Consider the following 25,724-nt stretch of genomic DNA (forward strand, 5'->3'; position numbering starts at 1 on the left):
GGGGTACAGGTCCCACACACTGACTCTCACTGGAGTATAGGTCCCCCACACACTGACACTCTCTGGGGTACAGTCTCATACACATTGACTCTCTCTGGGTACAGTCCCACACACAATGAATCTCCTTGGGGAACAGTCTCACACACACTGAGTCTCTCTGGGGTGCAATCTCACACACACAGGCTCTCCCTGGGGTACAGTCCCACACACACTGACTCTCTCTGGGGGACAGTCCCACACATGACTCTCACTGGAGTATAGGTCCCCCACACACTGACACTCTCTGGGGTACAGTCTCATACACATTGACTCTCACTGGGGTACAGTCTCACCCACACTGACTCTCTCTGGGGTACAGTCCCACACACAATGACTCTCTCTGGGATACAGTCCCAGACACACTGACTCTCGCTGGTGTACAGTCTCACACACACTGACTCTCTCTGGGGTACAGTCCCACACACACTCACTCTCTGTGGGGTACAGTCTCACACACACTGACTCTCCCTGGGATGCAGTCTCACACACACTGACTCTCTCTGGGGTATAGGTCCCCCACACACCGGCTCTCACTGTCATACAGTCCCACACACACTGACTCCCTCTGGGGGACAGTCCCACACACACTGACTCTCACTGGGGTACAGTCTCACACACACTGACTCTCACTGGGGTACTGGTCCCACACACACTGGCTCTCACTGTCGTACAGTCCCACACATGCTGACTCTCTCTGGGGTACCGTCCCACACACACTGACTTTCACTGGTGTACAGTCCCACACATGCTGACTCTCTCTGGGGGACAGTCCCACACATGACTCTCACTGGGGTACAGGTCCCACACACTGACTCTCACTGGAGTATAGGTCCCCCACACACTGACACTCTCTGGGGTACAGTCTCATACACATTGACTCTCTCTGGGGTGTAGGTCCCCCACACACTGGCTCTCACTGTCGTACAGTCCCACACACACTGACTCTCTCTGGGGGACAGTCCCACACACACTGACTCTCACTGGGGTACTAGTCCCACACACACTGACTCTCACTGGGGTACAGGTCCCACACACTGACTCTCACTGGAGTATAGATCCCCCACACACTGACTCTCTCTGGAGTACAGTCTCATACACATCGACTCTTCTTGGGGAACAGTCTCATACACACTGAGTCTCACTGGGGTACAGTCCCACACACAATGACAGTCCTTGGGGAACAGTCTCATACACACTGAGTCTCACTGGGGTGCAGTCTCACACACACTGACTCTCTCTGGGGTACAGTCTACACATGACTCTGACTGGGGTACAGGTCCCACACACACTGACTCTCTCTGTGGTACAGTCCCACACACAATGACTCTCCTTGGGGAACAGTCTCACACACACTGAGTCTCCCTGGGGTGCAGTCTCACACACACACTGACTCTCTCTGGGGTACAAGTCCCCCACACACTGACTCTCTTTGGGGTACAGCCTCACACACACTGAATCTCTCTGGGGTACAGTCTCACACACACTGACTCTCCTTAGGGTACAGGTCCCACACACACTGACTCTCACTGGAGTATAGGTCCCCCACACACTGACACTCTCAGGGGTACAGTCTCATAAACATTGACTCTCACTGAGGTACAGTCTCACCCACACTGACTCTCTCTGGTGTACAGTCTCACACAAACTGACTCTCTCTGGGTAACAGTCTCACACACACGGACTCTCTCACTGGGATACAATCTCAGACACACTGACTCACCCTTGGGTACAGTCTCTCACACACTGACTCTCTCTCTGGGATACAGTCACACATACACTGGCTCTCTCTGCGGTACAGAACCACACACACTGACTCTCTCTGAGGTACAGTCTCACACACACTGACTCTCTCTGGGGTACAGTCTCATACACACTGACTCTTCCTGGGGTACAGTCCCACACACACTGACTCTCTCTGGTGTACAGTCCCACACACACTGACTCCCTCGGGGGGACAGTCCCACACACACTTACTCTCCATGGGGTACAGTCTCACACACACTGACTCTCACTGGGGTACAGGACCCACAGACACTGACTCTCGCTGGGGTACAGTCCCCCACACACTGACTCTCTCTGGGGTACAGTCTCACACACACTGACTCTCCCTGGGGTACAGTCTCACACACACTGACTCTCACTGGGGTACAGTCCCACACACACTGACTCTCACTGGGGTACAGTCCCACACACACTGACTCTCTCTGAGGCACAGTCTCACACACACTGACTCTCACGGGTGTACAGTCTCACACACACTGACTCTTCCTGGGGTACATGTCTCTCACACACACGGACTCTTTCTGGGGTACAGTCGCACACACACATTGACTCTCACTGGGGTACAGTCTCACACACAGTGACTCTCCCTCTGGGGTTCAGTCTCACACACACTGACTCTCACTGGGGTACAGTCCCACACACACTGACTCTCTCTGGGGTACAGGTCTCACAAACACACTGACTCTCTCTGGGTTACAGGTCTCACAAACACACTGACTCTCTCTGGGGTACCGTACCACACACACTGACTCTTCCTGGGGCACAGGTCTCCCACACACTGACTCTCTCTGGGGTACAGGTCTCACAAACACACTGTCTCTCTCTGGGGTACAGTCTCACACACACTGACTCTTCCTGGGGCACAGGTCTCACACACACTGACTCTCTCTGGGGTACAGTCTCACACACACTGACTCTTCCTGGGGTACAGGTCTCACACACACTGACTCTCTCTGGGGTACCGTCCCACACACACTGACTCTCCATGGGGTACATTCCCACACACACTGACTCTTTCTGGGGTACAGTCTCACACACACTGACTCTCACTGTGATACAGTCTCAGACACACTGACTCTTCCTGGGGTACAGGTCTCACACACACACTGACTCTCTCTGGGGTACCGTCCCACACACACTGACTCTCACTGGGGTACAGTCCCACACACAGTGACTCTCTCTGGGGTATAGTCTCTCACACACTGACTCTTTCTCTGGGATACAGTCCGACACACTCTGACTCTCCCTGGGGTACAGTCTCACACACACTGACTCTCCATGGGGTACAGAACCACACACACTGAGTCTCTCTGGGGTACTGAACCACACACACTGACTCTCTCTGAGGTACAGTCTCACACACACTGACTCTCACTGGGATACAATCTCACACACACTGACTCTCTCTGGGGTACAGTCTCACACACACTGAATCTCTCTGGGGTACAGTCTCTCACACTCACTGACTCTCACTGGGGTATAGGTCCCCCACACACTGACTCTCTCTGGGGTACCGTCCCACACACATTGACTCTCACTGGGGTACAGTCCCACACACACTGAATCTCTCTGGGATACAGTCCCACACACATTGACTCTCTCTGGGGTACAGTCTCACACACACTGACGCTTCCTGGGGTACAGGTCTCAATCACACTGACTCTCTCTGGGGTACCGTCCCCCACACACTGACTCTCACTGGGGTACAGTCCCACACACACCAACTCTTACTGGGGTACAGGTCTCACACACACTGACTCTCTCTGGGGTACCGTCCCACACACACTGACTCTTCCTGGGGTACGGTCTCACACACAGTGACTCTCTCTGGGGTACAGTCTCACACACACTGACTCTTCCTGGGGTACAGGTGTCACACACACTGACTCTCTCTGGGGTACCATCCCACACACACTCTCTCTCACTGGGGTACAGTCCCACACACATGGACTCTCTCTGGAGTACAGTCTCACACACACTGACTCTCTCTGGGGTACAGTCTCACACACACTGACTCTTCCTAGGGTACAGGTCTCACACACACTGACTCTCTCTGGGGTACCATCCCACACACACTGACTCTCACTGGGGTACAGTCCCACACACACTGATTCTCTCTGGGGTACACTCTCACACACACTGACACTCTCTGTGATACAGTCTCACACACACTGACTCTTCCTGGAGTACAGGTCTCACACACACACTGACTCTCTCTGGGCTACAGGTCCCACACATACTGACTCTCTCTGAGGTACAGTCATACACACACAGACTCTCTCTGTGTCCAGTCTCTCACACACACTGACTCTCACTGGGATACAATCTCACACACACTGAGTCTCTCTGGGGTACTGAACCACACACACTGACTCTCTCTGAGGTACAGTCTCACACACACTGACTCTCACTGGGGTATAGGTCCACCACACACTGACTCTCTCTGGGGTACCGTCTCACACACACTGACTCTCACTGGGATACAATCTCACACACACTGACTCTCTCTGGGGTACAGAACCACACACACTGACTCTCTCTGGGGTACAGTCTCACACACTCTGACTCTCCCTGGGGTACAGGTCCCACACACACTGACACCCTCTGGGGTACAGTCCCACACACTCTGACTCCCTATGCGGTACAGTCTCACACACACCGACTCTCTCTGGGGTACAGTCCCACACACACTGACTCTCACTGGGGTACCGTCTCACCCACACTGACTCTCTCTGGGGTACAGTCTCACACACACGGACTCTCTCTGGGGTACAGTCTCACACACTCTGACTCTCCCTTGGGTACAGGTCCCACACACACTGACTCTCTCTGGGGTACAGTCCCACACACACTAACTCTCTCTGGGGTACAGTCTCACACATGACTCTCACTGGGGTACAGGTCCCACACACTGACTCTCACTGGAGTATAGGTCCCCCACACACTGACACTCTCTGGGGTACAGTCTCATACACATTGACTCTCACTGGGGTACAGTCTCACCCACACTGACTCTCTCTGGGGTACAGTCTCACACACACTGACTCTCTCTGGGGTGCAGGTCCCACATACTCTGACTCTCCCTGGGGTACAGGTCTCACACACACGGACTCTCACTAGGGTACAGTCCCACACACACTGACTCCCTTTGGGGTACCGTCTCACACACACTGACTCTCTCTGGGGTGCAGGTCCCCCACACACAGACCCTCCTTGGGGTACAGTCCCACACACACTAACTCTCTCTGGGGTACAGTCTCACACACTGACTCTCACTGGAGTATAGGTCCCCCACACACTGACACTCTCTGTGGAACAGCCTCACACACACTGACTCTCTCTGGGGTACAGTCCCACACACAATGAATCTCCTTGGGGAACAGTCTCACACACACTGAGTCTCTCTGGGGTGCAGTCTCACACACACAGACTCTCCCTGGGGTACAGTCTCACCCACACTGACTCTCTCTGGGGTACAGTCCCACACACACATGACTCTCACTGGGGTACAGTCCCACACACTGACTCTCTCTGGGGTAGAGTTTCATACACATTGATTCTCCCGGGGGAACAGTCTCACACATACTGACTCTCACTGGGATGCAGTCTCACACACACGGACTCTCTCTGTGGTACAGTCTCACACACACTGACTCTTCCTGGGGTACAGGTCCCACACACACTGACTCTCACTGGTGTACAGTCCCACACACGCTGACTCTCTCTGGGGGACAGTCCCACACACTCTGACTCTCCCTGGGGTACAGTCTCACACTCACTGACTCTCACTGGGGTACAGGGCCCACACACACTGACTCTCGCTGGGGTACAGTCTCACACACACTGACTCTTCCTGGGGTACAGGTCTCACACACACTGACTCTGTCTGGGGTACCGTCCCACACCCACTGATTCTCACTGGCGTACAGTCCCACACACAGTGACTCTCACTGGTGTACAGTCTCACACACACTGACTCTCTTTGAGGTACCGTCCCACACACACTGACTCTCACTAGTGTACAGTCCCACACACGCTGACTCCCTCTGGGGGACAGTCCCACACATACTTACTCTCCCTGTGGTACAGTCTCACACTCACTGACTCTCACTGGGGTACAGGGCCCACATACACTGACTCTCGCTGGGGTACAGTCCCCACACACTGACTCTCTCTGAGGTACAGTCTCACACACACTGACTCTCTCTGGGGTATAGTCTCACACAAACTGACTCTCTCTGGGGTACAGTCTCACACACACGGATTCTCTCTGAGGTACAGTCTCACACAAACGGACTCTCTCTGGGGTACAGTCTCACACACACGGACTCTCTCACTGGGATACAATCTCACACACACTGACTCACCCTTGGGTACAGTCTCTCACACACTGACTCTCTCTCTGGGATACAGTCCCACAAACACTGACTCTCCATGGGGTACAGAACCACACACACTGACTCTCTCTGAGCTACAGTCTGACACACACTGACTCTCTCTGGGGTACTGTCTCACACACACGGATTCTCTCTGAGGTACAGTCTCACACAAACGGACTCTCTCTGGGGTACAGTCTCACACACACGGACTCTCTCACTGGGATACAATCTCACACACACTGACTCACCCTTGGGTACAGTCTCTCACACACTGACTCTCTCTCTCTCTGGGATACAGTCCCACACACACTGACTCTCCATGGGGTACAGAACCACACACACTGACTCTCTCTGAGCTACAGTCTGACACACACTGACTCTCTCTGGGGTACAGTCTCATACACACTGACTCTTCCTGGGGTACAGGTCTCACACACACTGACTCTCTCTGGGGTTCAGTCTCACACACACTGACTCTCACTGGGGTACAGGGCCCACAGACACTGACCCTCGCTGGGGTACAGTCCCCCACACACTGACTCTCTCTGGGGTACAGTCTCACACACACTGACTCTCCCTGGGGTACAGTCTCACACACACTGACTCTCTCTGGGGTACCGTCCTATACACACTGACTCTCACTGGGGTACAGTCCCACACACAGTGACTCTCTCTGGGGTACAGTCTCACACACACTGACTCTCACTGGTGTACAGTCTCACACACACTGACTCTTTCTGGGGTACAGTCTCACACACACACTGACTCTTTCTGGGGTACCGTCCCACACACACTGACTCTGTCTGAGGTACAGTCTCACACACACTGACTCTGTCTGAGGTACAGTCTCACACAAACTGACTCTCTCTGGGGTACAGTCGCGCACACACTGACTCTCTCTGGGGTTCAGTCCCACACACACTGACTCTCACTGGTGTACAGTCCCACACACACTGACTCTCTCTGGGGTACCGTCCCACACACACTGACTCTCACTGGGGTACAGTCTCACACACAGTGACTCTCCCTCTGGGGTTCAGTCTCACACACACTGACTCTTCCTGGGGTGCTGGTCTCACACACACACTGACTCTCTCTGAGGTACAGTCTCACACACACTGACTCTCTCTGAGGTACATTCTCACACAAACTGACTCTCTCTGGGGTACAGTCGCACACACACTGACTCTCACTGGGGTACAGTCTCACACACAGTGACTCTCCCTCTGGGGTTCAGTCTCACACACACTGACTCTTCCTGGGGTGCAGGTCTCACACACACACTGACTCTCTCTGAGGTACAGTCTCACACACACTGACTCTCTCTGAGGTACATTCTCACACAAACTGACTCTCTCTGGGGTACAGTCGCACAAACACTGACTCTCACTGGTGTACAGTCTCACACACACTGACTCTTCCTGGGGTACAGGTCTCACACACACACTGACTCTCACTGGGGTACAGTCCCACACACACTGACTCTCTCTGGGGTACAGTCTCACACACACTGACTCTCTCTGGGGTACAGTCTCACACACACTGACTCTCTCTGGGGTACAGGTCTCACAAACACACTGACTATCTCTGGGGTACCGTCCCACACACACTGTCTCTCACTGGGGTACAGTCTCACACACGCTGACTCTCTCTGAGGTACAGTCTCATGCACACTGACTCTCTCTGGGGTACAGTCTCACACACACTGACTCTTCCTGGGGCACAGGTCTCCCACACACTGACTCTCTCTGGGGTACCGTCGCACACACACTGACTCTCACTGGGGTACAGGTCTCACACACACTGACTCTCTCTGGAGTACCGTCCCACACACACTGACTCTTTCTGGGGTACAGTCTCACACACACTGACTCTCACTGTGATACAGTCTCAGACACACTGACTCTTCCTGGGGTACAGGTCTCACACACACTGACTCTCTCTGGGGTACCGTCCCACACACACTGACTCTCACTGGGGTACAGTCCCACACACACTGACTCTCTCTGGGGTATTGTCTCACACACACTGACTCTCACTGGGAACAATTACGCACACACTGACACTCTCTGGGGTATAGTCTCTCACACACTGACTCTTTCTCTGGGATACAGTCCGACACATTCTGACTCTCCCTGGGGTACAGTCTCACACACACTGACTCTCTCTGGGGTACTGTCTCACACACACTGACTCTCACTGGGATACAATCTTACACACACTGAGTCTCTCTGGGATACTGAACCACACACACTGACTCTCTCTGAGGTACAGTCTCACACACACTGACTCTCACTGGGATACAGTCTCACACACACTGAATCTCTCTGGGGTACAGTCTCTCACACTCACTGATTCTCACTGGGGTATAGGTCCCCCACACACTGACTCTCTCTGGGGTACCGTCCCACACACATTGACTCTCACTGGGGTACAGTCCCACACACACTGAATCTCTCTGGGGTACAGTCCCACACACAATGACTCCCTCTGGGGTACAGTCTCACACACACTGACGCTTCCTGGGGTACAGGTCTCAATCACACTGACTCTCTCTGGGGTACCGTCCCCCACACACTGACTCTCACTGGGGTACAGTCCCACACACACCGACTCTTCCTGGGGTACAGGTCTCACACACACTGACACTCTCTGGGGTACCGTCCCACACACACTGACTCTTCCTGGGGTACGGTCTCACACACAGTGACTCTCTCTGGGGTACAGTCTCACACACACGGACTCTCACTGGTGTACAGTCTCACACACATTGACTCTTCCTGGGGTACAGGTCTCACACACACTGACTCTCTCTGGGGTACAGGTCTCACACACACACTGACTCTCTCTGGGGTACCATCCCACACACACTGACTCTCTCTGGGGTACCGTCCCACACACACTGACTCTCTCTGGACTACAGGTCCCACACATACTGACTCTCTCTGAGGTACAGTCATACACACACAGACTCTCTCTGGGGTCCAGTCTCACACACACTGACTCTCTCTGGGGTACAGTCTCACACACACACTGACTCTCACTGGGGTACAGTCCCACACACACCGACTCTTCCTGGGGTACAGGTCTCACACACACTGACACTCTCTGGGGTACCGTCCCACACACACTGACTCTTCCTGGGGTACGGTCTCACACACAGTGACTCTCTCTGGGGTACAGTCTCACACACACGGACTCTCACTGGTGTACAGTCTCACACACACTGACTCTTCCTGGGGTACAGGTCTCACACACACTGACTCTCTCTGGGGTACAGGTCTCACACACACACTGATTCTCTCTGGGGTACCATCCCACACACACTGACTCTCTCTGGGGTACCGTCCCACACACACTGACTCTCTCTGGACTACAGGTCCCACACATACTGACTCTCTCTGAGGTACAGTCATACACACACAGACTCTCTCTGGGGTCCAGTCTCACACACACTGACTCTCTCTGGGGTACAGTCTCACACACACACTGACTCTTCCTGGGGTACAGGTCTCACACACACTGACTCTCTCTGGGGTACCGTCCTACACACACTGACTCTCTCTGGGGTACTATCTCACACACACAGACTCTCACTGGGACACAATCTCACACACACTGACTCTCTCTGGGGTACAGAACCACACACACTGACTCTTTCTGAGGTACAGTCTCACACACACTGACTCTCTCTGGGGTACAGTCTCACACAAACTGACTCACCCTGGAGTACAGTCTCTCATACACTGACTCTCACTGGGTTATAGGTCCCCCACACACTGACTCTCTCTGGGGTACCGACCCCCACACATTGACTCTCACTGGGGTACAGTCCCACACACACTGACTCTCTCTGGGGTACAGTCCCACACACAGTGACTCTCACTGGGGTACAGTCTCACATACACTGACTCTCACTGGGGTACAGTCTCACACACACTGACTCTTCCTGGGGTACAGTCTCACACACACTGACTCTTCCTGGGGTACAGGTCTCACATACACACTGATTCTCTCTGGGGTACCGTTCCGCACACACTCACTCTCACTGGGGTATAGTCCCACACACACTGACTCTTCCTGGGGTACAGATCTCACACACACTGACTCTCTCTGGGGTACCGTCCAACACATACTGACTCTCACTGGGGTACAGTCGCACACACAGTGACTCTCTCTGGGGTACAGTCTCACACACACTGACTCTCACTGTGATACAGTCTCACACACACTGACACTTCCTGGGGTACAGGTCTCACACACAAACTGATTCTCTCTGGGGTACCGTCCCACACACACTGACTCTCACTGGGGTACAGTCCCACACACACTGACTCTCTCTGAGGTACAGTCCCACACACACTGACTCTCTCTGAGGTACAGTCTCACACACACTGACTCACTCTGGGGTCCAGTCTCACACACACTGACTCTCTCAGGGGTACAGTCTCACACACACTGACTCTTCCTGGGGTACAGGTCTCACACACACTGACTCTCACTGGGGTACAGTCCCACACACAGTGACTCTCTCTGGGGTACAGTCTCACACACACTGATTCTCACTGGGATACAGTCTCACACACACTGACTCTTGCTGTGGTACAGTCTCTCACACACTGACTCTCACTGGGGTACAGGTCCCACACACACTGACTCTCTCTGGGGTACAGTCCCACACACACTGACTCTCACTGGGGTCCAGTCCCACACACACTGACTCTCACTGGGGTACAGTCCAACACACACTGACTCTCTCTGAGGCACAGTCTCACACACACTGACTCTCACTGGGGTACAGTTCCACACACACTGAATCTCTCTGGGGTACAGTCTCACACACACTGACTCTTCCTGGGGTACAGGTCTCACTCACATTGACTCTCTCTGGGGTACTGTCCCCCACACACTGACTCTACTCGGGTATAGTCCCCCACACACTGACTCTCTCTGGGGTACAGTCCCACACACACTGACTCTCACTGGGGTCCAGTCCCACACACACTGACTCTCACTGGGGTACAATCCCACACACACTGACTCTCTCTGAGGCACAGTCTCACACACACTGACTCTTCCTGGGGTACAGGTCTCACTCACATTGACTCTCTCTGGGGTACTGTCCCCCACACACTGACTCTCACTGGGGTATAGTCCCACACACACTGACTCTCTCTGGGGTACAGTCCCACACACACTGACTCTCACTGGGGTCCAGTCCCACACACACTGACTCTCACTGGGGTACAGTCCCACACACACTGACTCTCTCTGAGGCACAGTCCCCCACACACTGACTCTCACTGGGGTATAGTCCCACACACACTGACTCTCTCTGGGGTACAGTCCCACACACACTGACTCTCACTGGGGTCCAGTCCCACACACACTGACTCTCTCTGGGGGACAGTCCCACACACACTGACTCTCACTGGGGTCCAGTCCCACACACACTGACTCTCACTGGGGTACAGGTCCCACACACACTGACTCTCACTGGGGTATACGTCTCCACACACTGATTCTCTCTGGGGTACAGTCTCACTCACACTGACTCTCTCTGGGGTACAGTCTCACACACACTGACTCTCACTGGGGTACAGTCCCACACACACACGGACTCTCCCTGGGGTACAGTTCCACACACTGACTCTCCCTGAGGTACAGTCCCACACAGTGACTCTCTCTAGGGTACAGGTCCCACACACACTGACTCTCCCTGGGGTACAGTCTCACACACACCAACTCTCACTGAGGTACAGTTCCCACATACACTGACTCTGGGGTACAGTCTCACACACACACTGACTCTCCCTTGGGTACAGTCCCACACACACTGACTCTTCCTGGGGTACAGTCCCACATACACTGACTCTCTCTGGAGTATAGTCTCACACACACTGACTCTGTCAGGGTACAGTCTCACACACACAGACTCTCACTGGTGTACAGTCTCACACACACTGACTCTCCCTGAGGTACAGTCCCACACTGTGACTCTCTCTAGGGTACAGGTCCCACACACACTGACTCTCCCTGGGGTACAGTCTCACACACACCAACTCTCACTGAGGTACAGTTCCCACATACACTGACTCTGGGGTACAGTCTCACACACACACTGACTCTCCCTTGGGTACAGTCCCACACACACTGACTCTTCCTGGGGTACAGTCCCACATACACTGACTCTCTCTGGAGTATAGTCTCACACACACTGACTCTCCCTGGGGGTACAGTCTCACACACACTGACTCTCCCTGGGGGTACAGTCTCACACACACTGACTCTCACTGGGGTATAGGTCCCCCACACACTGACTCTCTCTCGGGTACAGTCCCACACACATTGACTCTGACTGGGATACAGGTCCCACACACACTAACTCTCTCTGGGGAACAGTCCCACACACACACTGACTCTCCCTGGGTTACTGTCTCACACATACTGACTCACTGGGGTACCAGTCCCACACACACGGACTCTCACTGGGGTACAGTCCCACACACACAGACTCTCACTGGGGTACAAGTCCCACACACACTGACTCTCACTGGGGTACAGTCCCACACACACTGACTCTCTCTGGGGTACAGGTCCCATGCACATACTCTCACTATGGGCTTCTCAATCACCCGTGGCAGTCAGAGGAACAACAGCTATGTCAGCAGATCTTGGAACAATAAAACAGCGGGGCTGTTGTAGTGGATGATTTTAACTTCCCCAGTATTAACTGACTCCCTTAGTCAAAGGCAGAATTTATTAGATGCATGCAGGAGGGTTTCTTCAAAGATGTAGATAGTATAACCAGGGAAGGGGCTGTACTAGACCCTGGATGAATGAGCCTGGCCAGGGGATTGAAGTTTTAGTGGGAGAGCATTTTGGGAACAGTGAACATAATTCTGTAAGTTTTAAGATAATTATGGAGAAGGATAAGACTAGTCCTTGGGTGAAAGTGCTAAATTGGGGCAAGGCTAATTATAACAGTATTAGGCAGGAACTGGAGAAATCAGGTGGCTGTTTGATGGTGAGATTCAGGAGCCCTTGGTGACAAGAAATATTGAAAGTTTAGGCAAAAAGAAGACAGAAGCATATTCCTGAAGAAGGGCTTATGCCTGAAACGTCAATTCTCCTGCTCCTTGGATGCTGCCTGACCTGCTGCACTTTTCCAGCAACACATTTTTCAGAAGCATATGTTGTAAGGGTTAGGAAACTGAAAACATACCAAGTCATTGAGTATAAAGGAAGCAGAAAAGAACTATAAAAAAAATTCTTAGGGCTAGAAGGGGCCATGACAAGTGGATTAGGGAAAATCCAAGGTGTTTCCTTTGTGTATTAGGAGCAAGAGGGTAGCTCAGGGAAAGGTAGGACATCCAAGGACAAAGGAGGGAATCATATGTGTGGAGCCGGAGGAAGTGGACAAGGTCCTGCATGAATTACTTAACATCAGTATTCACCAAGGAGGAGGGGATGGCCAATAGTAAAATAAGTGATATATTGATATTCTAGTGCATGTTGATGTTCAGGAGGTAGAAATATGAGGTGTCTTGAAAAGCATTAAAGTCCCCAGGATCTGGTGGGATCTATCCCCCAGTGAGTGAGGATATTACCAGTCCTTAAGAGATGTTTGTGTCCTTTTCAGTCTCAGGTCAGGTGCCAGAAACTGGAGAATAACCGATGTTTTTCCTTTGTTTGATGGTAACAGGGTTAATCTGGGAAATGATAGGCCGGTGAGCATTATGTCAATGGCAGGGAAATTATTGGAAAAGATTCTTACAGACACAGTTTATTCGCATTTGGAAAAAAAGTGAACTTATTCGGGATAGTCAGCATAGCTTTATGTGGGGGACGGATTGTCTCGCAGATTTCACTGAGTGTTTGAGGAAGTGGTGAAGGTGATTGATTAAAGTGGGACAGTGAATGTTGCTCTGTAGATTTACTAATGCACTTGACAGGGTCCCTTGTGGGAGGCTGGTCCAGAAGATTTAGTGATATGGGATCCATGGTGATATGGAATGATATTCCACAAGGATCAGTGCTGGGATACCTGTTATTTGTAGTATGTATAAAATTGATTTGGATGATTGGTAATGGTCTGATCAGTAGGTCTGCAGATAATAGGAAAATTGGTGGAGTTGTGGTTAGTGAGAAAGGTTGTCAAAGGTTATAGCACAATAGATCAGTTTAAAAGTTGAGTGGAGAAATGGCAGATGAAGTTTAACCCAGACAAGTGTGAGGTGATGCATTTTGGGAGGTCAAATGCAAGTAGAAAGTATACGGTAAATGGCTGGACCCTTAGGAGCATTGATATACAGGAAGATCTTGGAGTGCAAGTCTGTAGCTCCCATAACGCAAGTGAAGACATTGATAAAGAAGGTATATGGCATGCTTGCCTTCGTCAGTCAGGGCACTGAGTATAAAGGTTAGCAACTCATGTCACAACTGGATAAGTTTCCAGTTTGGCCACATTGGAGTGTTGTATGTAGCTGTGGTCACCACATAATATGAAGGATGTGGAGAGTTTGGACAGAGTGCAAAAGAGGTTTACCAGGACGTTGCCTGGAATGGAGTGTGTTAGCTATAAGGAGAGGTTGGACAGACTTGTGTTTATGAGAGACTTAGGTAGGGTGGATAGTCAGTCTTTTTCCCAGGGTAGAAATGTCAAATACAGAGGGGATCAGTTTAAGGTGAGAGGGGGAAAGTTTAAAGGAGATGTGCGAGGTAAGTTTTTTACACAGAGGGTGATAGGTGCCTGGAACATGCTGTCAGGGAAGGTGGTAGAAGCAGAGTTTGGGAGACCTTTAGATAGACACACAATCAGGTAGAGAAAACAGCGATACAGGCCATGCGCAGGTGGATGTGATTAATTTACAATGTCATCATAGTTGGCACAAACCTGGTGGGCCAAAGGAGCTGTACCTGTGCTGGACAGTTCTATGTTCTATATTCATACACTGACTCACAGTAGGGTACAGGTCCCCTGCCCCCACCCCCAACACACACACACAGACCTTTACTGGGGTATTCTTAATAGCTGCCTCCCTCTTATCCTTATTTTCAGCTGCCACTGTTCAGAATCCCAGCTTCTGCTTGTAATGTTTATTCACATTACTGATGTCTGCTCTTGTAATGCTCTGGATCAGAGTGGTGCTGGAAAAGCACAGCAGGTCAGGCAGCATCCGAGGAGCAAGAAAATCGCTGTTTCGGGCGAAAGCCCTTCATTAGGAACTCTAATCTAGACTCTGGTTTCCAGCATCTGCAGTCCTCACTTTTGCCTCCTGTAATGCTGTATCCCCCTCCCCTCCCCTCCCCACCCCCACAACCATCACCATTCCTTGTTAAACCCTTTCTCTATGTTTTGTTTGAGCTGATTCCCTGATTCATGGCCGAATGCTGCCGCTTAGTGGTGTGTGCTGTCATTGCAGGTTGCCCCTTCTGAATAAATCAACTTTCCTTCTTCTTGGTTCAAGTTAGAACATAGAACAGTACAGCACAGAGCAGGCCCTTCAGCCCACCATGTTGTGCTGACCACTGATCCTCATGTATGCACCCTCAAATTTCTGTGACCATATGCATGTCCAGGAGTCTCTTAAATGTCCCCAATGACCTCGCTTTCACAACTGCTGCTGGCAGCACATTCTATGCTCTCACAGCCCTCTGTGTAAAGGAGCCGCCTCTCACATCCCCGCTATACTTTCCTCCAACCAGCTTAAAACTATGACCCCTGGTGTTAGCCGTTTCTGCCCTGGGAAACAGTCTCTGGCTATCGACTCTGTCTATGCCTCTGTCCTTCTACATTTTCCTTTCTGTCTCCTTTGGTCCCCTCCCTCCCTTTCTCTGTCTCTTCATTCCCCAAACCTTCTCCTACTCCTTTTGCAAATCTATGAGGAGCAGGAGGAGGTCACTCTGTTGCCTACACCCTGCTCCAGCATTCAGTGGGATCAAGGCTACTCTGACTATTTCTGCCACTAACCCCCCCCCCCCCCCCCCCCCCGAAACCTTTCACCTCTTTATTATCAATAATCTATCCTCCTCTGACTTTAAAAATATGCAAATCTACTCCTACCAACCTTTCAAGTCAAGAGTCCCTAAGGTTCATCACTCTTTCTGAAACAAAAAAGAATGTGTTCATGGATTATAGGCGTCACTGGCTAGGCCAGCATTTATTAACCAGAGGGCACTTAGAGGTCAATCATGTTACTATGGGTCTGGAGTCACATGTCGGCCAGACAAGGTAAATGGACTAGATTGGGTTGGGATATCTGGTCGGCATGGACAGGTTGGACCAAAGGGTCTGTTTCTGTGCTGTACATCTCTATGAGTCTATTTCCTTCCTGAAAGGACAGTATTGAACCAAATGGGTTTTTACAACAATTGACAGTGGTTACTATTTGGCAATTTCATGTTTTCCCACATTTTGCTCTAGTTCTGCTCACTCAGTTGGTGGCTCAGAGACAGCACGGTGGCTCAGTGGTTAGCACCGCTGCCTCACAGCTCCAGGGACCTGGGTTCAGTTCAACCCTCGAGTGACTGTCTGTGTGGAGTTTGCACATTCTCCCCATGTCTGGGTGCTCCAGTTTCCCTCCACAGTCCAAAGATGTGCATGGTGGGTAGGCTATGCTAACTTGCCCATCCTCTTCAGGGATGTCCATGCTAAGTGGTTGAGCCATGGGAAATGTGGGGACACAGGGATAGGGTAGGAGGCTGTGTCTGGGTTGGATGCTCTTTACAGGGTCAATACAGACTCAATAGGTCACATGGCCTCTTTCTGCACTGTAGGGATTCTATCTATATCCCTTCTTGTGGCCTCTTTACAATTTGCTTGAGTTATCAGCAAATTTGGCAAACCATACCCTCCATCCAAGTCTTTCGTATAAATTGTAAGCATTTGAGGTGCCAGCACTGGTCCCTGTGGCACACCACTTACTACAATGTTCTCTCCATGTCACTTTGTTACCCTCTACACCACAAGCTTTTACTTTCTGCAGTGACTTTTCATGTGGCACCCCATCAAATGTCTTTCAGAAATTCAAAAACAATGCATCCACTGGTTCCCTTTTATTCACAACGTGGTATTTCCTCAATACATGATTTCTCTTCCATTAAACCATGTAAACACTGCCAGGTTACTTTGGACCTTTGTAAGCACCCTGCTAATAATGGCTTCTGGAGGTTGGTTAGCTCAATTGGCTGGATGACTGGTTTGTAAAGTGATACCAACAGCGATTCATATCGCGGCCAGGCTCAGGTCACTGTGAAGGACTCTCCTTCTCTCCCTCTCCCCTCGCCTGTGACCCCCAGGTTAAACCACCAGCAATGAGACAGCAGCCTCGTGGTCCTCTGGGACTAAGGCGAGTTGACATTTTTATAATGTCTTTAAGAATAGATTTGGCCATTTTCCCTCGGACAGATGTCAAGTTCCACGAGCTGTAGTTTAGCAGCTTGCAATTTCTTTCTTTCTGTCTGCCTTGATGTCTCAATAATGGAGATGTATTTGCTGTTACACCCTAATAGAGCGCATCCCTAAATCTATGCAATTTGGAAAATTAAAACGGTCACTATCCCACTAGCCACTTCCACAGCTCCAACAGTTTCTTCAGGTTCAATCCCACTTCCCTACAGGTTGTAATTGTATTCCCTCCTTACCCTTCCCTGATTTGTCATTTATTCTGTGATATGACTTGTACCCTGTATAGCTAAGATCAATGTGAAATATCTGTTCCATTCACCTTCCAGCTCTTAATTTTCCCTCCTTCTCCCCTTCCTTCACATTCTGTTTATGCATTTTTTCTTTTTCTCTCTTCTTTCTCGGAACTGGACAGCAGGATGTGAGTGAAGGAAATCTCTTCTCCCTGTGCCTCACTTTCTCCAAATGTACACTATCCTTTCTCTAGTTGTGTTTCACACTAGCTGTTGGTGCAAACTCCTGTTTCTTTATTAATCTCAGGCTCTCCTTGTATACAGGCAGTGATGATTATCTTCTATTTATTCTGATCACTCAGAAACATTTGATTCATTTTAATAACCTGCTTGATAAAAGAATTAGGTTGGTATCCCATGGCATGTGCCTCTTGCTTGATGTGGGAGCTCAGGGACGTGTCTGAGGTTCCTGACTCTTACACTTGCAGGAAGTGTGTCCAGATCTTGTTTGACCACATGACAGCTCTGGAGCTGCGGATGGACTCACTGTGGAGCATCCGCAATGCGGAGGAGGTCGTGGATAGCACGTTTAGTGAACTCGCCACACCGCAGGTTAGAATTACTGAGGGAGACAGTGAATGGATAACCAAAAGGCAGAGAAAGAGTAGGAAGGCAGTGCAGGTGTCCCCTGGGGTCATCTCCCTCCAAAACAGGTATACAGTTTTGGATACTGTTGGGGGAGATGGCTCACCAGGGGAGGGCAGCAGTGGTCAAGATCATGGCACCGTGGCGGGCACTGCTGTTCAGAAGGACGGGAAAAAGACTTGTAGGACCATAGTCATAGGGGATTCTATTGTGGGGGGAGTAGATAGGCGGGTCTGTGGCCGAAAACGGGACTCCCAGATGGTACGTTGCCTCCCAGGTGCTCGGGTCAGGGATGTCACTGATCGGCTGCAGAGCATTCTGAAAGGGGAGGGTGAACAGCCAGTTGTCTTGGTGCATACAGACACCAACGATATAAGTGAAAAACAAGATGAGGTCCTGAAAGAAGAGTTCAGGGAGCTAGGAGAGAAGTTAAAGGGGAGGACCTCAAAGGTAGTGATCGCGGGATTACTACCAGTGCCATGTGTTAGCCAGGGTAGAAATGAAAAAATAGGCAGGATGGACACGTGGCTTGAGAGATGGTGTAGGAGGGAGGGGTTCAGATTTGTTGGACATTGGGACCAGTTCTGGGGAACGTGGGACTATTACAAAAGGGACGGTCTACATCTGAACCAGACCGGAACCAATGTCCTTGGGGGAGTTTTTGCTACCGCTGTTGGGGAGGTTTTAAACGAATGTGGCAGGGGACTGGGAACCAGAAGGGAAGACAAGTAGGTACCGAGGTGGAGACTGGAGACTGTAAGAATCATGAAGATAGCATTAATAAAGGGGAGAGTAGGCAGGGAGCAGGTGAGTGCAAAAGAACTGGTGGCCTGAAGTGCATCTACTTTAAAGCAAGGAGTATAGTGGGTAAGGCAGATGAACTTAGGGCTTGGATTGGTGCCTGGGAGTATGACGTTATTGCAATCACAGAGACTTGATTGAGGAAGGGCATGATGATTGGCAACTAAATGTTCCTGGATATAGACACTTCAGACAGGACAGGGAGGGAAGTAAAAGGGGGTGGGGAGGTGGAGTTGCATTGCTGGTCAGGGACGATATCACGGCTGTGCTAAAGGAGGACACTATGGAGGGCTTGGGTAGTGAGGCATTATGGGTGGAGCTTAGAAATAAGAAGAGTGCAGTTACTTTGTTGGGGCTGTATTACAGGCCTCCCAACAGTGAGCGTGAGGTAGAAGAACAAATAGGTAAACAGATTATGGAAATAACTTGAGGCAATAGGGTAGTGGTGATGGGAGATTTTAATTTTCCCAACATTGACTGGGACACACTTAGCATCAGAGGTCTGGATAGGGTAAAATTTATAAGAAGCGTCCAGGAGAGTTTTTAAGAGCAGTATGTCAATAGTCTGACAAGGGAAGGGGCCATATTGGACCTGGTACTGGGGAATGAGCAGGACAGGTGGTAGAAGTTGTGGTGGGGGATTTCTTTGGTAACAGTGACAACAATTCTGTAAGTTTTAGAATACTCGTAGATAAAGATGAGAGTGGTCCTAAGGGAAGAGTATTAAACTGGGCCAAGGCCAATTATATCAAAATTAGGTAGGAGCTGGGAAATGTGGATTGGACACAGCTATTGAATGGAAGTCCACATTTGATATGTGGGAGGCTTTCAAAGATAGGTTAACGGCAGTGCAGGATAGGCATGTCCCGTTGAAAGCAAAGGATGGGAAGGACAAGATTCGTGAACCGTGGATGACGGGAGAAATTGTACAATTAGCCAAGAGGAAAAGGGAAGCCTACATAAGGTTCAGGCAGCTAAGAACAGAACAGATTAAAAGTGGTCATGAAATAGCTTTAGCGAGCAGAATTAAGGAAAATCTCAAAGCATTTTATTCTTATATAAGAAGCAAGCGGGTAACTAGAGAAAGGATTGGTCCACTAAAGGATAATGAAGGAAGGCTGTGTGCTGTACCTGAGAGAATGGGTGAGATTCTGAATGATTACTTTGCATCAGTGTTCTCTGAGGAGAGGAACATGATGAGTGTTGAGATTAGAGATAGAAGTTTGATTAGTCTGGATCACGTTGACATAAGTAGGGAAGATATGTTGGGTATGCTAGAGGTTATTAAGGTGGACAAATCCCCAGGACCGGATGGGATCTATCCCAGGTTGCTGAGGGAGGCGAGAGAGGAAATGGCTGGGGCCCTGACAGATATCTTTGTAGCATCCTTAAATACAGGTGAGGTGCTAGAGGACTGGAAGGTTGCTCATGTTGTCCCCCTGTACAAGAAGGGTAGTAGGGATATTCCAGGTAACTACAGGCCAGTGAGCCTGACGTCAGTGGTGGGAAAGTTGCTGGAGAGGGTACTGAGAGATAGGATCTATTTATATTTGGAAAAGAATGGGCTTATCAATGATAGGCAACATGGTTTTGTGTGGGGGAGATTGTGCCTTACCAACTTAATAGAGTTTTTTGAGGAAGTGGCCAAGTTGATAGATGAAGGAAGGGCTGTTGATGTCATATACATAGACTTTAGTAAGGCGTTTATTAAGGTTCCCCATTGTAGACTAATGGAGAACATGAAGTCACATGGTGTGCAGGATGTTCTAGCAGGTGGATAAAGAACTGGTTGAGCAACAGGAGACAGAGAGTAGTAGTTGAAGGGAGTTTCTCGAAATGGAGAAAGGTGACCAGTGGTGTTCCACAGGGGTCAGTGTTGGGGCCACTGTTGTTTGTAATATACATAAATGATCTGGAAGAGGGCACTGTTGGTATGATCAGCAAGTTTGCAGATGACACGAAGATTGGTGGAGTAGCAGAAAGCAAAAGGGACTGTTAGAGAATACAGGAGGATATAGATAGACTGGAGAATTGGGTGGAAAAGTGGCAGATGGCTTTCAATCCAGACAAATCTGAGGTGATGCATTTTGGGAAGTCTAATTCTAGAGCGAATTATACAATGAATGGAAGAGCCTTGGGAAAAGTTGATGAGCAGAGAGATCTGGGAGTGCAGGTCCATTGTACCCTGAAGGTTGCTGCACAGGTGGATAGAGTGGTCAAGAAGGCATACAGTATGCTTGCCTTCATCAGACAGGGTATTGAGTATAAGAGCTGACAAGTCATGTTAAAATTGTACAAGACATTGGTTCGACTGCATTTAGAATACTGTGTACAGTTCTGGTCACCACATTACCAAAAGGATGTGGATGCTTTGGAGAGGGTGCAGAGAAGGTTTACGAGGATGTTGCCTGGTATGGAAGGTGCTAGCTATGAAGAGAGGTTGAGTAGGTTTGGCTTGTTTTCACTAGAAAAAAGGCGATTGAGGGGGGACCTGATTGAGGTTTACAAAATCATGAAGGGTATAGACAGGGTGGATAGAGACAAACCTTTTCCCAGGGTGAAGGATTCAATAACGAGGGGTCACGCTTTCAAGGTGAGAGGTGGAAAGTTTAAGGGGGATACACACGGCAAGTACTTCACACAGAGGGTGGTGGGCATTTGGAACGCATTGCCAGCAGAGGTGGTAGAGGCAGGCACGGTAGATTCATTTAAGATGCATCTGGACAGATGCATGAGTAGGTGGGGAGCAGAGGGATACAGATGCTTAGAAATTGACCGACAGGTTTAGAGAGTACATTTGGATCGGCTCAGGCTTGGAGGGCCGAAGGGCCTGTTCCTGGGCTGTAAATTTTCTTTGTTCTTTGTTATTTATCCCAGTGGGAATCACATGGCTTTGGGCAGAGGGATTAAAAGTGAAAGATTTCAAGGAGTTGCTTGATATTTCTGTTGCTCCCTCTGACGTCACTTATTGATGATGTCATCGATAATGTGAGTGGGGTCTTTTATGATGCCAAGTTTTGTTGCCAGCTGAAGCAGCCAATCAGAACAACCAGTGGCTGAGGCTCTGGAATGGGATCAGTTAAACCTCAAGGTTTTCAAATCAGTGGCAGAGAGTGGGCCATTAACAGGAGCCTGAGGGTAAGTGATACCACATCAAGCACTTCATGCCTCTGACAAGGGAAAAGGCAGACTGGACTTATCAAAGTGTGACTGGATAAAATTAATCAACCAGTGACTGTTCTGATGAAGAGTTATATTAGACTTGAAATGTTACTTCTATTTTCTCTTCATAGTCGCTGTCAGACCTGCTGGGTTTCTCCAGCAATTTCTGTGTTTTCAGGAGCATTGCCTGAGTTTCTGGATTAATACTTTAGGAATAGTTCCACTACACCATCACCTCCACATGTTAATGATCTGCAAGCATCAGTGTGAGATTCACAATTGTTGCCGATCTATGTCAATGTTTTCAATGTGGGGGCCAACCTTTCCAAGGTTGAAGATGACACCAAAACTCATGAAAGGACAAATTCTGAGGAGGGTGTAAGGAATTGGACAGGGTAGATAAATGAGATAGAACATGGCAGATGGAGTTTAATGTAAATAAGTGTGAAAGTATTTATTTTAGTAGAAAAATCAGAAAAGCAGAATATGTCCTGAGAGGTTGGTGAGTGCAATCCAAAGGGATCGTGGACCCTTGCCCACCGAAAATGAACGTGCAGGCAACTAGAAATGCAAATGATATGTTAACCTTCATTTTATGGTGATTGGGATACAGGAGGAAAGGTGGCTTGTTGCAGGTGTGTAAATCCTTAGTGAGAGCTGTACTGTGTACCGTCTGGTTCCCTTGTCTTAGGAAGGATACACTTGCCATAAAGGGAGTTCAATAGATGTTTGCCAGATTAATCCCTGGGATAGCAGTATTGTCCAATGGGGAGGGATTGAGGAAATGGGATCTGTATTCCCTGCAGTTTTGAAGAATGTGAAGTTAACTCATTAAAATTCCTAAAACTAGATTATGTCGCCTGGTTCCAGAGGGGACCATGGCAACACATCCTATCTACATCTGCCCTGTCACACCTTGTAAGCGTTTTTGTAATTAGCAGGTGTTGTGGAGTTGAAGACGTGTACTGTACCTTTAAGAGAGAGTGAAAGTTGAAAACCTGGCAAGCCTGTCATGTGACTGAGTGCATGCACAGAGTGTGCTGGATGATTTGAAGACATAATATTTGAGGTAATATTTCACAACCATTCAAATTCAACCAATCACTTTAAATTATGCCCCAAGATACTAAAACCCAATTGAATTTGAATTTTACTGTTTGACAACATCAAACCAATGAGATGATCCAATGCTTTGGGGTATAAAAGCAGGCATTTTGGAAAGTTATCCGGAGAAAGAGCACCTTCTGCCATTGAGCGACTGCTATTCAAAAACATTCCCTCTGAAAGCTGCCTTTATCATATGAAACACCTTCGCAGCAGAAGAACCACAGACAACCCAAGGAAAATCTACAGACACAGCTGGCTGGATTTATAAATTGATTTTTTTTGTAATTTAATAGGGGCTTTATTGGATCAGTATATTGTGAGAGAGTGAGAGGTAGATACATTGTTAAGACAAAGGAGGCTTCCAGTGTACACACTTGTTGGTTAATGTTCTCTTCTGCAATTAAAGAATAAATTGTTAATTTATATCATAATAAATTAATGTCGTAACATCCCAAAGGAGAGAAACCCAAGGACGATCAGGGAACTGAGGAATTAAAAGAAAAATACCCTAGTATTTTCCCAGAGTGTGAAGTAACAAGATCCCACTGTCATAAGTCACAGCATGAAGTAAAAACTGAAGAGAAAGATGAAGGAGTTGAGGTTCAGTTTGCAGACACCCTGTTTGACGTAATGGTGCAGGAAAAACCTGAATAGGCAGAGGATCAGGCAAAGGTGTTTGGTAGCTCAGTGGTTAGCACTGCTACCTCACAGTACCAGGGACCCGAGTTCGATTCCAGCCTTGGGCGACTGCCTGTGTGGAGTTTTCACATTCTCTCCGAGTCTGCGTGGGTTTCCTCCGGGTGCTCCAGTTTCCTCCTACTGTCCAAAGATATGCAGGCTGTGCTAAATTGCCCGTAGAGTTAGATGCATTAATCAGGGGTAAACATAGGGGAATGGATATGAGTGGGTTACTCTTCAGAGGGTCAGTGTGGGCTTGTTGGGCCAAAGGGCCTGTTTCCACACTGTAGGGAATCTAATCTAATCTAATGGACTTGCAATAGCAAGACGAGATAATAGAAGATATATATATTGATGTGTACACAGAAAAGGAAGCAGAGAATATTCCAGAGGGTTATTATTAGAAAAATTGAATCCTAATGCGGAAATGGGGACCACGGCAGGTTAGTGCAGAGGAGAAACGGGCCGAAGTGCACCAGATTGTGTTGCCGGTAGCATAGAGACAGGAAGTGACACGGTGAGCACATGAACTACCTGTAGGAGGTCACCTAGGGGTATGAAAGAATCAGGATAAGGTACAAAAACATTTTTTATTGGCCTGGAATGCACAAGGATGTTGTTAACTTTTGCCGAATGTGTCATACATGCCAAATGGTAGGTAAGCCACAGGCGGTAACAAAACCAGCCCCTTTGTTGCCAATTCCAGCATTTGAAGAACCTTTCACGCAGGTTATAATTATTGTGTAGGTCCCCTCCCGAGAACTAAAAGTGGGAACCCATACTTTGTAACCATGATGGATGTGTTTACCAGATTTCCGGAGGCAATTCCATTACAGACTATCAAGGTAAAAAAGGTGGTAGAGGAGTTAGTAGCTTTCTTCACACGGTGTGGGCTACCCAGAGAGATTCCGTCGGACCAAGGATCATATTGTACTGTCAGGCTGTTTAAGGTAGTTATGAATAGCTTAGGTATACAGCACTTTAAATTCAGTGCACATTATCCTGAATCCCAGGGAGGTTTAGAAAGGTGGCATCAGACCCTGGAGACCATGTTGAGAGCAAACTGTCAGGATAACCCGAATGATTGGGATAAAGGGATCCCATTTTTATTATTTGCCATTCGAGATGCCCCAAATTAATCTACTCAGTTCGCTCCCTTTGAGTTAATATAAAGTGAGAGAGCCTTTGAAATTAATGTAAGAAAAATTGACAGGACTAAAGTCGGAGATCTCACACTCAGATTATGTATTGGAGGTGAGGGAGAGATTAAATCGAGTAGGTGAGATAGCTAAGCAGCATCTAAAGAGGGCACAGTCTAGAATGAAGCAGGTGGTAGATAAAAGCCCTCAGACTCGGACATCTTCCCAGGGGGATGAAGTGCTAGTACTGTTACCAGTGATAGGAGATCTCTTTAAAGCCAGGTTTAGTGATCCCTATCAAATTGAGAAAACGCTGAGTCAGGTGAACTATCTAGTAAAGATGCCAGATAGA

Source organism: Chiloscyllium plagiosum, unplaced genomic scaffold (genome assembly GCF_037043375.1).
Source record: "Chiloscyllium plagiosum isolate Xiang-an unplaced genomic scaffold, Cpla_swu_hap1 HiC_scaffold_28, whole genome shotgun sequence".
In the NCBI taxonomy this organism is placed as follows: domain Eukaryota; kingdom Metazoa; phylum Chordata; class Chondrichthyes; order Orectolobiformes; family Hemiscylliidae; genus Chiloscyllium; species Chiloscyllium plagiosum.